The sequence below is a fragment of the Tachysurus vachellii genome, chromosome 3 (genome assembly GCF_030014155.1).
Source record: "Tachysurus vachellii isolate PV-2020 chromosome 3, HZAU_Pvac_v1, whole genome shotgun sequence".
NCBI lineage: Eukaryota > Metazoa > Chordata > Actinopteri > Siluriformes > Bagridae > Tachysurus > Tachysurus vachellii.
In genome coordinates this window covers 32,185,049-32,198,743 of record NC_083462.1, presented here as the reverse complement: position 1 = coordinate 32,198,743, position 13,695 = coordinate 32,185,049, and the positions used below count along the sequence as shown (strand labels likewise).

Sequence of the window (13,695 nt, the reverse complement as noted above, 5' to 3'; positions counted from 1 at the left end):
GCAAAGAGTCACAGCTCCATATCAGGTTATTGCCACCAGGGGCACTTCAGCTGACACCTTCAGAGTACGGCATCTTCTTGTGGTGTACTGAAGACATTAACTCATGCAGTGGAAATAAACAGACAGATAATGCAGACCGTTACACCTTCGTCATCCTGCAAGCATGCGTAATCATTCCTATATGTCTGTGTTTAGTCTTTTAGTCTGTGCCTTATGGATTTTGTAACGTCAAAGTGTGAGAGAAATCTGTTGTATTCTGGTTAGAGAAGCAGATCCAATGAAATTAAACAGGAGGCGGGGACTTAAAATAATGACTAACTTCGGTTAATGAACAAAAGGGTCGTACCGCTGTCAGAAATAAAAAGTAAAGCAAGAAATAAAGCAAGTTAAGATACTTTTTAACCACACGGTCATGTAAACAGAAAACGACACGCAAACCTCGTTGCCTAGTCTATAAACTACTTGTCCGCTGCTGCGCCGCATGTAAACATACGAATAAAGTCAAATGGATCTAGTTTTTCCCGTTATAAGATTACAGTAAACCAAATACAGTACGATTAACCCTATTTCTAGACATTTCTACTCATCTCAAGCTTGTAATACAAGGTAGTATTCTTTTTAGCATTCAGAAAGAGGCAACATTAGCTGTTAGCAACATACGAAAATCCGAATGAATTCGTTTACAAATAAATGAGATTATCTTTAATAACAAACTGTATTACTAACTGTAACAGTTTGAAAAGAACTGGATCTTAGCTGTTTATATGAGGGTGTGTGTGTGTGTGTGTGTGTGTGTATTAAAAGTTTAACCCTGAGATCATCACAGTTAGAAGCCAAAATAGAACAAAGTCCAGCACGGAACTGACAGCTACGGTGTTGGATTAACACACACATTGTTCACATTTGTCCGTCTAAACACAAAAGGTCAGTGGATAATGAAGATCAGTATAAATGGGGATTTGTCTGAATGTTATTCTAGAATTTTCTCTGTTCATCCAGACTCTAGCGAACACAGTGGACAGAGTGAATACCCTCGCCTTCTGACGCAGCTTTTCTGTTTCACATGCCAGTGTGAAAGCCTGGGTCAAAACACACACTCACACTCACACTCACACTCACACTCACACTCACACACACACACACACACACACACACACACACACACACACACACACACACACACACTCACACACCACATTTGTCTTACTATCCTTATGAGGACTTTTCATTGACAGAATTATTTATTCTGCTAATAGAAAATAATAGAAAACTCCAAACACACTAATTATAGTATCTGTGGTTGCATCCACAGACCCCCCACCCAGTCCCCCAACACTACCCCCCAACCCCCTGGGTCTTCGGTTAAAATAGACACCTCGGTAGAAGTCTAAAATCGGCGCAGCAGCACCTGGTCTCTGTCAGACAGATGGCCAAACCTCTTGTTTAATTACAGCCACTGACTAACACAGTAAATTCCGGAGAGGTTACAGCGCTGAGCACTTAACGTTAATGTTGAGATCACTGCCATATCAGCAGCATGCAATCATATCTATTAGACATCCTTATAAACCGCCAAGTTTACTCATCTAAACTTTCAGTAAATTATCTGCAATGCTGCTCGAGTTCCACTTATAGACTTTATTTACAGTATGTTAGAATGAAACTGATTTCTAATCGTCAGTGGTCAGTGCCCATATTTCTAACCTTAACCCAAAATTAGTGCAATTATCTAATCAGCCAATCATGTGGGAGCAGCCCAAGGCATTCAATAATGCAGGTAGAGGTCAAGAGCTTCAGTTTATGTTAACAACAAACATCAGAATGAAGAAAAACTCTGACTAGAGTTTACACAGGACGGTACAATTGAGCGTCAGTTCTGTGGCCTCGGATACGAGTGACAGGTTCGAGCCGACTGGAACGTCTATGATGACTGAAATAACCGCTCTTTACAGCCGGGGTGAGCAGAAAAGCATTCACACATCAAGACACTGAACCTACAACAGCGGAAAAATACATTTTTTGGTCTGATGGGTCTCAATTTGTGCTGCAACACACAGGTCAGAATTTGGTGTAAAGAGCTTGAATCCGTAGGCCCAACATGTCTAGTGTCTATACCATTTGAGCATCATTTGAATACCATAGCATGTATAATATTTATTGCACACAAAGTATAGTCATTTTATGGCTAATACCAAACGAACATCATCTGTTTTGGCAGCATTAAGATTTACTTTATGGAACTTTCAGTGCTCACATATTGATACTGGTTCACAAGGTCAGGGACTAAGATACTGTAGCATCAGTCATTTGGGGAGCTAATATAGCAAGAAAAAACAAGTGCTAGTTTAAATACGTTATGAAAAAGGTAGGACTTTCATTCCTTTCATTTCATTCCACCACCCAGTTACCAGAACAAAGAAGAGTCTTGTTACAGGTCTTCCTCGTACCCTGAGAGGTAATGCGACCAGTCGAGCAGTGCTCATAGTTGATAGGTGATAGGTGCGGTTTGGAAAGAGAACTGATCACTGCATTCCGCCACATTTGATTAAAGGTAACGTATCAGATATACAGTATCAAAAACCACAGAAATACATCTCTTAGTGATTACTGAAGCACATGACGTGGTTCGAGACAAATAAGCTGAGTCAACAGTTTGTACCGAGCTCTGCTTTATCCAGCTCTGAGTATCTGCTGATCTTATACTTACGCTCTCAAGCAAATAAACCGACTCCTCAGCTTAATACCAGATCTGTGTCGCGTCAGTCAACGTCTTGTGCATTCACAGCATAAAACATTTAAGTGGTTAGATTTAAAGCATGTGTAAAATGACATTCGATGCTGATTCGTTGCTTCAAGCCAGTATTCAGTATTATATATAAATCCAGTTTGCACGATGCTGCTGTAACTGGTAGCTACACACTTTTCTTAGCACCAAACATCTTAAACTTCTTGATTATCAATTAAGGAAGTCAAAAACTCTTTTTCTATGTTGTTACTTTTTATGAAAATCTCAGTTGGAAACCTCAGCCCATGTTTACCAAAGTTTTACATCTTAGCTAGCATGACAGAAAAGTCATGCTAATCTTAATTCAAGGCAAAAAGTGAGTGTACCGTATGCACATGCTTGATCCTCTCCATCGATTCTGTTTTCCTCGCTCTCTTGGCTTCTAATCATCGTATTTTATACAACCGAACCCACAAAACACCTCACTTAACTTTCACATCATGCTATTTGCAATCACCATAGCAACCTCCTCATCTCCCTTAGCAAAAGGGACCACACAAACAAAAACAAATCTCTGGCTAATCCAGGAACTTTAACCACCCGACCTCTAAAAAGGCTCCAGGGATGTAAATAAACCTAAAACCAAACATTCAAATCTGTAATACAGTACATACAAGTGCGGGCCCAAAAATTAAACACATCGTTCATCACTTCAGAGAGAGTAAGTGTTGTGTGATGATGAAACCTCAAGAGCTGAGCAGTCTGTTTTTCTGTTTTCAGAAGAGGATATATGAGGAAATGTTCTGGTGAAGGAAAACCAAAACTTTTCCTTTGAGATTTGAAATATCGCAAATGGCAGATGATTGTACACTGAACCAAGATAGCGACCGGGCATGAAGCTAAGCGATGGGACATTTGCTTTGGTTGTATATCTGCCTAGTTATGATAGTTATTTGAGAATTTGGTCGATGTGATTCTAGCAGTATACAGTTTGTTGTGTTTATTATTTCTATGTCCATATACAATGTGTTCTGTTTGTTTTGTTGAACGTGTAAAGGTCATGTACAGATCTAAATAGACGCAATAGCATAAAGGAAATCTACAGCCATGGCAGTCACAAATTCACACACACACACACACACACACACACCAATTCACACACATACACAAACACACACAAACACACACACCAATTCACACACTCATACACAAACACACACAAACACACACACCAATTCACACACTCATACACATACGCACACAAACACACACACACCAATTCACACATTCATACACAGACACACACAAACACACACACACCAACTCACACACTCATACACAAACACACACACACACACACACACACACACCAACTCACACACTCATACACACACACACACACCAATTCACACACTCATACACAAACACACACACCAATTCACACAATCATACACAAACACACACAAACACACACACCAATTCACACACTCATACACACCAATTCACACACTCATACACAAACACACAAACACCAACTCACACACTCATACACAAACACACACACAACAATTCGCACACTCATACACAAACACACACACACACACACCAACTCACACACTCATACACACACACACACACACCAATTCACACACTCATACACAAACACACACACCAATTCACACACTCATACACAAACACACACAAACACACACACCAATTCACACACTCATACACAAACACACACAAACACACACACACCAATTCACACACTCATACACAAACATACACACACACACCAATTCACACACTCATACACAAACACACACAAACACACACACCAACTCACACACTCATACACAAACACACACACACACCAATTCATACGCTCGTACACAAACACACACACACACACACCAATTCACACACTCATACACAAACACACACACAGAAACACACACACACACCAATTCACACACTCATACACAAACACACACAAACACACACACACCAATTCACACACTCATACACAAACACACACACACACACACACACCAATTCACACACTCATACACACACACACAAACTCACACACTCATACACAAACACACACACACCAATTCATACGCTCGTACACAAACACACACACACACACCAATTCACACACTCATACACAAACACACACACACACACACACCAATTCACACACTCATACACAAACACACACACACACACACACCAATTCACACACTCATACACAAACACACACACACACAGAAACACACACCAATTCACACACTCGTACACAAACACACACACACACACACACACACACCAACTCACACACTCATACACACACACACAGAAACACACACCAATTCACACACTCGTACACAAACACACACACACACACACACACCAACTCACACACTCATACACAAACACACGCCAACTCACACACTCAAACACACACCATATTACCACAACACTCATCTTTATATCCGTATTCACTCAACACAAAACACATTCTCAAAGATGACAGAGAAGGCCTTCCAGCTGCTTTAAAACTTATACATAAATCATTATTTCTCTCTCTCTCTCTCTCTCTCTCTCTCTCTCTCTCACTCTCTCACTCACTCACACATACAGTACAGTACACACACACTGAGCTGAGGTCACCCCCTAGGCCTAAAGATAAGTATGTCTCTTGGCACATACTCTGAAATGTCTGTAAAACATAATTCTCTCTTGTTTGACTCTTACAGAAGTGCCATGTTTTTATGATGTACATCGTTAAGCTAAGAGTTAATAAAACTGTAACCTCAGCCTGAAACCCTTTTTAGGGCCCATGCGCCTTCGGTGTTGCCGTTAGCGGCCGTATTACAACCTCGACCCGTAAATCTGGTTCCATCGGTCTAAATCCGATGTTAGCGTGAGTGTAATTACAGCCTAGCGGTCCAGCGAAGCCCCCTGAAACTTCAGAGCACATCTCATGGCCTGAGTCTTTTCCATTTTCGATGGAAGAGCAACGGTTAAAGTTACAGAGAGGATTACTCACCCAGTTATTTATATACATGTTCAAGCATGTTATTCAGTAACTACTATCGATTAGTCAGTAACTACAGCGCAAGTTGTGCAGTTACAACAACAAGGAATGTAGCTCTGGACGTGTGAACAGATCCTGAGAGCTGATACATCGATCTGAATAATAAACCAACTGCAACAGGAATTCACTTCACTAAATTTCCATAATAGGTTTTCATTCATTCATTCATCTTCTACCGCTTATCCGAACTACCTCGGGTCACGGGGAGCCTGTGCCTATCTCAGGCGTCATCGGGCATCAAGGCAGGATACACCCTGGACGGAGTGCCAACCCATCACAGGGCACACACACACACTCTCATTCACTCACACAATCACACACTACAGACAATTTTCCAGAGATGCCAATCAACCTACCATGCATGTCTTTGGACCGGGGGAGGAAACCGGAGTACCCGGAGGAAACCCCCGAGGCACGGGGAGAACATGCAAACTCCACACACACAAGGCGGAGGCGGAGCTGTCACACCCTGGAGGTGTGAGGCGAACGTGCTAACCACTAAGCCACCGTGCCCCCAAAATAATAGCTTTTACTTAAAAAAAAATTAGAATGCTTAAAATATTTGAGATATGTCAAATAAGGACACATTTTCAATCTTATCATGTTTCCAGTAAATCGGTGCATTTTTGCACGCACTTTATAGCGTTACTGCTGCTTTTCCATGTCCTATGGAAGAAAAGTAAATAAGCATGTAATTCAAGACAGGATCATGGTGACCCAGGCATGGGCTAGTCTCCCTTCCACAGACATTTATTAGGATTGATGGGTGACATTTATAGCTATGAGAAATGGAGGAGGGAGATAGAGAGAAAGAAGGAGAGAGAAAGAGGGAGATAGATAGATAAGTAGATAGATACAAGGAGAGAGAGAGAGAGAGAGAGAGAGAGACAAGGAACAGTGGCGAGAAAGTTTCTTAAGGACAAATGGAAAAGCTCACAAAGAAGAGTAGCAGTATCAGTTGATGCAGATGTTGATTGAAAGCTACATTTACATTTTAACAGATGTTATGCAAACATGGAGCCACGGAACGAACACGATCGGTTGGATTAAAGCCGTCTGGAGTGTCTCTGTGGCCAAGGATGAGGGAATCCTGAGTGCTGAGGTGCTTCAAGATTAACTATAAATGCAGCTGCAAGTGCTAAAATAAATCATGAAAGTTTAACAGTGAGTATATGAGTAGGTTTTGTATACAGTAGTATTCCTCTTATACACAGAGATTGTGACAGACAGTGACCACAAAATTCAGCAGTGTCTACGGTCTTTATTCCTATTGGTAGTCGCTGATTGAGTCACTCCGTATTTACATAACGTTTAACTTTTCTTAAATTTGTCACATCGCTGTGACAAGAGAACTGAATGTTCTCCAGTCAGATTGTTGCTGTGAGTTCAACCCACAGACTAGTGCATCTAGCTACCAAACCTGTGTGTGTGTGTGTGTGTTGAGATTTGCATCATTATGCAATGTTATGCTATGTTAATACAAAATGTTATGCTATGTTATTACAAATATCTTTGGAAAAACCTCACAAAGATACAAGTGTGTGTGTGTGTTTGTGTGTGTTTGAGTGTGTGTGTGTGTGGCATCACATTGTCATCTTTGCCTGTTAGCACAATCGTGCTCTATACGCATACGAATGCTGTCTGAGTGTGTGTGTGTGTGAGTATCAGTATGGGGATGTTTAACATGTCTATGTTGTGTGACTTGGAGTGTTTGTACATACTTTAGAAATGGTCCTGACATTCAGTCTAACCCCTAAGCACACACACACTGCCGTCATCAGCAGTATAGCTGTCATACAGACACACCTCACCGCTATTTCACACATCTGTCTGAACTGCCGAACCACGGTTCCGCTTCTCCATGTGACCAGGATCCTGAAAAACTCTTCCCTTCTTCTCTTGCTCATACTTTTCCAACATCCTGTCTGCATTGTAATCATTTTTGTTCCTCCTTAAAACAGAGACTTTGCTTAAGAATGAATAATGCCTGTGCTTTCTAATCCCCTTCAACCCTCTGCTCACCTACAAGTCATCACATGCTATAATTATAGGCTATATAGGCTAATCTAGTCAACAGGCACTTAAAAAAGGAGGTTGGCTTTTTTCATCTAGGACATTTCTGGTTTGTACTTTCTTTGGTTATTGTATTATTGTTGTTTTTATACTTATTCTTAGTCTTATATTTTTATTGTATTGGACTTGTTTGCCTGCTCAGCATTTTCCCATGTTTTGGCGTGGCTTGTTATTCAGCTGAGAACATTTATTTTGGTTTTGTACTGTTGCTATGTTGTTTGTTTTTTTTCTTTTTTTTATTATTTTCCATGATGAATTGGCTTGAATTACAAAAAAAACACTGAACAACATCCACCAAAACACCTGCAGCCATTTCAGCACACCTTCCAGCTCAGGAGATTACATGAGTTACTTCCAGAGAAATATACCCAAGAGTGAGAAACGTATCTGTTCCACTGCCACATTGACGTTCCCCAGCATCTTTACTCTTTTATTATTTTTACCTTCCACTTCTAACAGTCTGTTGGACAAAGTGTTGGTATCTCTGGCAGATTTAGATGTTCTTTAGCTACAGGACATCTATACTGTATATACACTATGTACTGTATATGGCTAAAGGTATGTGGACATCTGACCATAAGTTCTTCACAAGTTCTTCTTTGTTTGCTGTAACTTTACAAATTTCCCTACAAACATTCTTCCTGCATTACAATATCCCTTTGCACAAAAGTACAGAGCTCCATGAGAAGCAAGCATGAAACAGCATTACTGTATATTCAATTAAAAAAAATCCCTAAATCTTGTGCACCCCTGACCATCACATCCATACGTGTTATTAAACGTCCCATTCCAGATTACTTCCCCCTGTGTTTACTGTTATAATGAGCTTCACTCTTCTGTGAAAGTTTTCCACTATATACAGGAGTGTGTCTTTGGGGATTAGTGATCATTCAGCTACAAGGGTATTAGTGAGATCAGACACTCAGGGTTTCCCGCAGAAAATTTGTTAGTTAAGGCGGTAGGGTTGGGCGCGGGGGCGGGTGTTCTTTGTGAGATAGACTACAGACTCTGTACTACATTTAACAATTATTTATTTAACACTCACTCTCATTCACTCATTTTCTACCGCTTATCTGAACTACCTTGGGTCACGGGGAGCCTGTGCCTCAGGCGTCTCAGGCGTCATCGGGCATCAAGGCAGGATACACCCTGGACGGAGTGTCAACCCATCACAGGGCACACACACACTCACGCAATCACACACTACGGACAATTTTCCAGAGATGCCAATCAACCTACCATGCATGTCTTTGAACCGGGGGAGGAAACCGGAGTACCCGGAGGAAACCCCCGAGGCACGGGGAGAACATGCAAACACTGTAGTGTCTGGTACAAGTCATTTAGATTTCATATCCAAGGCAAATCATATCCAAGCCTAAACTTCTGCATCTACTCCTCAACCAACCAATGAGCAACCCAGTTTTACGGTTTTATTGAGGGCCACTTTCCACAGTGTCACACACACCTGGCTCCAGGAGGTCTGGGATCCTACACAAAGACCAGATAAGACCACGCTGTTTCTCTGATTGAACTCATAGGGACCTCAACCAGACACACACACATGCACGCACACACACACACACACACACGCACTCCCCTGCAAACGCATACACACGCACACACACACACACACACAACACAATGGGACATTCCTTTTACTAATAAAACAAGTACATAAGATACTCTAAGATTCTTACTCTCATAACCCTGTTGTAATGTGTTTCTTCTTTTAAGGCTTGCCTGACTTAAAATGACTTGCTCCTTACTTTCCTGAAAAGGGTGTATTTTATTTAGGTATCAGAACACAACACTGGATTAACATCAGTTATACTTTGATTACCGATCCTGGTATGTTAATGTATACCTGTTCTAAGGCTGTATGTCCTTTTAAGGTCCAGCTTGGAGACGACTCCATCTTCCTTCAAGGAACTTCCAGCAAGCTTCACCTCCAATAACAACAACTGCTCTGATCTTGGAGAACTTGGAAGAACATCTGACCCCACCCTAACTGACTCTTCAGAGATTTCTCTGTTGAATCCGGACTCTTGTGCAGCAAGCCAATGCAAGTAACCGTTCCCTTTACCAATCAATTGAGAGGCGTATTTCAAGTAGGAATCTCGCATCGAATCGTAAGGTAAATTTAAGTTTCTGTGACGATTTCCCAGTCAGGGTGTGATTAATTTTGTAGTCTAAGCTTGCCATTCCTTTCCTTCCTTTCTAATTTCTTCCTTTCCAGTCTCTTCCTCCCTTTCCCCACTTTCAATTCCTTTTTTGTGTTTTATTTTCATCTTTGTTTTCTCTATTTCTTTTGTTTGTTTGTGTAGTTAGTTTTATGTTGTGTTTGTCTCTTCCATTAAACGCCATATTTTTGTTCCACAAATGATTGTCTCTGAGTATCGCTCACAAACGTAAGGTACCTGCAACATCTGGTCTGAACTACATGCTCTATTAAGTTAATTTAATTGAAATTACGGTATAAAGTAAAAGGGAAGATAGCGCCCTCATAGAATTAATAAAGGTTACACGGCCTGTTCACCGGACGAACAGACCAAATAAGTGTAACCTTAATTCCATTACCGTCAATTTCAGCTTAGGTTAGGATATTTAGGAGTCACTATAACACGTTATAATTACTTATAAATATTTACCTTGCTTTGCGAGCCAAAATCGCTACACTCCACACACAAGGCAGAGGCGGGAATCGAACCCCCAACCCTGGAGGTGTGAGGCGAACGTGCTAACCACTAAGCCACCGTGCCCCCTATTTAACACTAAATATAAAATTTAAATAATATATAATAATAAATAAGAGTGCAAAACAACATTCAAAATTTGCCTTAACAACAAAATTTTAACAAACAGTATACAAACTACAACTATACAAGTGCAAAACAACATCGTCAAAATGTACAAGGTGATCGGTCACTGCTTATGGCAGAGCTGACATATATTTGCATTGCTACAGGCTATCCTTGGTTTTAAAAAAAGCGTGAAGATTGTAAAAACTGATTATTTCCCACTATTAATTACATTATCTTAATGGAATGTAACTACTGTAGCGTGTAAATAATGCACATAAATAACGTGAGCAAGTCAAACTATAAAGTATGAAGTCAAAGTATAAATCCTGTACAAATTAAAAATAACTTTTAAAAGTGATGTAACCCTCACTACTGGTACGTGGTACACTAAACTTGTGACAAACAGCTGCTGTGTCCATACAACAATTCCGCACCTGTAAAACAGGTGGGTGTAGATGACTAGGTTCCACCCAGGGTAAGTCTACACCTGCATGAATGTAAAACAATGACATCGTGCATGTGTCAGCGAATGTTAGGATTTTGTGTAAGTCTGGTTAATATTTATTGACATACATAGTGCATTTGCAGAAGTCTTAGCAGCAAGAGCAGTAGTACGAGTAGCAGTAACAGAGGTAGGAGTAGGATTTGGAGTAGCAGTATCAGTAATAGTAGTACCAGTAGTAGTAGTAACTGTATTGATATCACTAACAGTAGGAGCAGCAGCAGTACTAGTTACAGTAACAGTAGTAACAGCAGTAATAGTAACAGCTGCAGAAGTAGAAACAGTAAAAGTAGCATTAAAGGTGGGGTCTCCGATATTTGAGAAATGCTTCAGAAAACTGAGTAGGGACGACAAGCTAAACAAAATTCAAAACAAACGTGTAGCCAATGAGCAGAAAGGGGCGTGTCTTGTCGATATGGGCGGAGAGAGTGTTCAGTGCGCATGTGTGACATCAGCAGAAAGCCGTTTTAACGCTGACATGGAGGATAAAAACAAAGAAAGAAAGAGAAGAAAGGCTTACGATAAGGTAAGAAGTAGGACGTGTTAATATAGGATCAGCTTTCCAGCGCTGGAGAGAACTGAAGGAGCAGGAAGTTGGTCACATATTCACAGATTGGAGTTTCCCGAGTCAATAACTCCTGAGCTAAACACTGTTACTACACAAATAACACCTCTTTTCTATCGTAGTAATGTAGAGACGCAGCTACAACCGTGTTTTGTGTAGTAACAGCGTTTAACTCAGGAGTTATTGACTTGGGAAACTCCAATCTGTGAATATGCGCACATGTACACATGCACACTGAACACTCTCTCCGCCCCTTTCTGCTCATTGGCTACACATTTGTTTTGCTTTTTGTTTTGTTTGGTGGCCTAACGCAGGTTTCAGAAGCATTTCTCAAATATTGGAGACCCCACCTTTAACAGTATTAGTAGCAATAGTAGTAGTAGTACTAACAGTAACAGTAGCAGTAGTAGCAACAGTAGAAGTAACAGTAGCAGTTGTAGGTGGAGGTTGTAGCTATAAAATTGTCATAATAAAACAAATCAAATACATTTATTTCAAGTAAATATCACTCCAGAAAGTCTTTGCATTTACTAGTCCACTTTTAGCCAAACACTAAAACACATAAATGCTAAATCAACAAAGAACAGTCCTGCTGAAAAGAGGCTCTTGCACAACTCGAACACAATGTAAGCCGCTAAGCTGCACCATTGTCCAAGTGCCACTTCAACTCCGGCATTGAAACCAATCAATTCTAAAAGAAAACAAAACAAAGTAGGCTTTTTTTCTGTTAAGATTCTGGCAGCTGGATTTTGTATATGTTATACTTGGTGAATAGTGTCTCCAGGACGTCTAGTGCATAATAAGTTAGAGTAATTTAGTCTCCAGAACACAAAAGCACCAAACCGGTTCATCAGCATCTTCTAGTGCGAGGACAGAGCTACAAATTCAATATTTTAACTGAAAGATAGCAGTTCTTTTTATGTGAAAAGCTCAGGTTCGTAATGCAAGATCATATCTTTAGCTTTTAGTTTATATAAAAATCTAGAATTTCTAGAATTTTTTCTTTTTTTTTAACCAACCCTTTAAATAGGTGTTTTCTCTCCAGCTGATGTTAATTCTCATGCATTTAGATAATAACGTTGGCTAGACAATTTTGCAAGGGTTTCAAATCTTTGTGGATCTTCTGGCAATTCGTATAAGTATACAGACGTTTGTGAAGGTTTTAATGAAATGAAACATTGTACAGAAATTTCAACAGCGCTTTCGTATTTTCGTTGTAGAACTTTACAGCAGATCCACAGACGCTGCTAAACTGTGGATCACATGGTACCAGGAGAAACAGCTCAAAACAAACACAAACACACACAGGAAGAAAAACCCCAAACCACCAGAACTGTTATTAAAGCAATGCTTCGGACATGATGTCATCATTGTGAGCTACTGCTAACCGAACAACAGCAGGTAAGCAAACAGAATGAGCAGTTTCTTCAAAACTTCAGAGGTGGAGCCACTGATGATGCGTTCAAAGCCCAGGTTCGTTAAAGAATGTGTGTGACCTCGAGTTATGTTGCATTTAGTATGACATTGTGCCATTTTGGTTTGACAAAATGCTCATTTGTGTACACACGTGGACAAAAATTGTTGGTACCCTTCGGTCAATGAAAGAAAAACTCACAATGGTCACAGAAAAAACTTTAATCTGACAAAAGTAATAATAAATAAAAATTCTATGAATGTTAACGGGGGCACGGTGGCTTAGTGGTTAGCACGTTCGCCTCACACCTCCAGTGTCGGGGTTCGATTCCCGCCTCCTCCTTGTGTGTGTGGAGTTTGCATGTTCTCCCTGTGCCTCGGGGGTTTCCTCCGGGTACTCCGGTTTCCTCCCCCGGTCCAAAGACATGCATGGTAGGTTGATTGGCGTCTCTGGAAAATTGTCCGTAGTGTGTGATTGTGTGAGTGAATGAGAGTGTGTGTGTGTGCCCTGCG

General features: G+C 40.6%; 1 protein-coding gene across 2 annotated transcripts in view; it reads right to left on the bottom strand.

The window, feature by feature from the left end:
• The window catches only part of palld (palladin, cytoskeletal associated protein), a 94,608-nt gene that overhangs the window by 64,809 nt on the left and 16,104 nt on the right, over positions 1-13,695 (bottom strand). The gene's annotated exons all lie outside the window — the stretch shown is intronic.